Raw genomic sequence first — 2,685 nt, 5'->3', positions numbered from 1 at the left:
CCTTCGCCTGTGTGTGCTCCCTGGAAACACTCCCTACTTCAACTCACATGGGCACTGGAGGTTCCTCTGTAAATAGGACTCAATCCGGTTGTCTAAACCAAAAACAGTGGGAGGCATTATCAGAGGCATTATCAGAAGTCCTAATACTTTAGCTGTTACTTCAGGCATCACTAGATGATAAGTACTTTGGAGCAGGGATCTTGTCAATTTCTGGTGAAGCACTCTGAACAATAATATATTTGTAACTAAGGGAATCCACATGTTTTGAACTGGTGAATCATAAACTCTGCTTAAGGGAACGAGAAGTGCTGCTTACAGTATTTATTTAGCTGATTGTTCAGCTGTCCTACAGGAATAACTCAGATAGGGACATCCTCCGTACATACAAACACAGTTCTGTATCACCCAAGGTTTCACCAGAGAGAATCTCCAACAGTCTATTTGCAAGAGCTCATATAATTGACTGTAGAAACCACTTTACATATAGTTGACTTTTTAGGCTGAGATTCAGTGTAATATCAGCTGAACATGTTATATGTCTTCCGTCTGTGACCCTGTGCTTCCCTGATTGGTCTTAACAGATAGTTTCCATTTCGAACTTCTATTATTCTATGTTTTTTAAAATAATGCTCCCTCTTTTCTGTAGGCTCAAGAATCATTTTCTCACAATGGATAATGCCACCTTGTTGTGAGCAGCACATGCTGATCTGTGTCACCATATATCAGTCCAAGCTCTGCTATGACATTTAAGGGGACTTTGACCCAGAAAAATTGGATCCAAAGGTACAGAGCCGTGCTGATATACCACCTACAATTGCATCTAAAGCCTCAGTCCTGCAAACTCATATGCATGTGCTTCATTCAGGCACATGAGTAAAATTCAGCACATGCACAAAAGTTTACAGGATTAAAGTCTAAAAGAGCAACAGGGTTCATCTAGCTGTCTTGGTCATTAGTGCTGTGTTCTCACAAAATAATTAGACCCGCAAAAAAGTTCTGCTCTAATGGGTTGTCTAGTCCTTCCCCTGTACATTGTGGTAGAGATGATTTTCTAGATATCATAAATCTTAAGGCCAGAGGAGACCACTTTGATCATCTAGTCCTGCATAACACAGACCAGAGAATTTCACCCAGGAATTCCTGCCTGGAGCCCAACAATTTGTGGTTAAACTAGAGCATCTCTCTTAGAAACACATCCAATCCTAATTGAAGAGACTCCAGAGATACAGCGAATTTACCGCATCCCTTGGTAAGCTGTTCCAATGGTTAATTGCCCTTAATGTTAAAAATGTGTGTCTTATTTCATTACTCCTGAACCATCCTTTGGAGATGTATGTCAAGTTCAGCTTTGGATTTGCATTACTTAGATTTATAACGCACCAAAAAGAGGCACCGTTCTCAAACTAGAGATGCTTTTGACCATCATTTAAAAGAACTGCTAAACTGTCCAGCCTAGATACACTAGTGGGCCCCATCACCATAATATCTGAGCAGTTCACAACATCCCTGTGACAAAAGGAAATGCTACTACCCCCATTTTACAGATGGGCAAACTGAGGCACAGCAAGGCTAAGTGACTGGCCCACAGTCACACAGGAAATCTGTTGTAGAGCAGAAGCTGAACTGTAGTTTCCCATGGTCCAGTCTACTACCCTAACTATTGGACCATCCTTCCTCTCTAAGCAACAGCAGCCACAATCTCCTCCATATACAGCAGTAGTCATTCATGCCTATTAAATGAGATGTATCCTGCCCTTTTCAACAGGGAGTTTGACATGGCTAAAATCTGCAGTACTGGGCCCATTATTATGATTCTTTTTCACTGTTACAGCTTTCTGGCTTTGGGCAGTTCTTAGGTTGCTGCGTACACTCCTAGAGACGTTATCTATTAGATTTTTAGCTGATTTTATACTTTAGTCTGCCCCCACAGAGAAAACAAAAGTTCCTTTAGCCCCCTCATGAAGATAAGCTTGCAGGGCACTTTGGGAGCTCCTTGTACAGAAAGCGTGGCGAGAGGCGGTATGGTCCAGTGGTTAGGGCACTGGGCTGGGTCGGGAGACTTGAGTTCTCTAACTGGCTCTACCAGTGACCTGCTGTATGATCTTGGGTAAGTCACTTCACCTCTTTGTGCTTCTGTTTCGCCTCCCAATCTCTTGTCTCATTAGATAGCACACTCTTCGGGGCAGGGACATGTGTATGCACAGTTCCCAACACAGGGAGAGGGGGCCAATTTCATTAAGGGCGTCTAGGTAGGACTGTGATACAAATGATGAATAGTAATAAAGGCATCTGCAGCGAGGTTACCGCATTCTGAATAATCTCTGCTTCTGGCCCATACGAGAAATGATTCTTCAGATCCTTTTCCTTGCATGACAGCAGAAGCCTCTACAGCGATAGTGGGGGAAAGGGGTCCGAACCTGTTCCCACTGAAACCTAGGGAAGCTTTGCTGTGGACTGGAAGAAGAAAAGGATGGGGGGGGGAAGAATTGTTCTCATTATTCAAAGCTTCTAGGACAGAGTTGTGCTGATGAGGATTCATGACTAATATTACAGTTTCTTTGAAGTCTTTCTGACTGCCTCCAAAGCATGCTAGGCGCTTCGCAGAAACACAGAACAACATGTGGGGCCTGATCCTCCGCTGGTGAAAATCAGCATCGCTTCACTGACCTCAGTGGCTCTATGTTG

The sequence above is a fragment of the Emydura macquarii genome, unplaced genomic scaffold (genome assembly GCF_026122565.2).
Source record: "Emydura macquarii macquarii isolate MOO-44397 ecotype Brisbane River unplaced genomic scaffold, CSIRO-AGI_Emac_v2 contig_2795, whole genome shotgun sequence".
In the NCBI taxonomy this organism is placed as follows: Eukaryota; Metazoa; Chordata; order Testudines; family Chelidae; genus Emydura; species Emydura macquarii.
The sequence above is the reverse complement of the archived record's forward strand: the minus strand, read 5'-3'. Positions refer to the sequence as shown.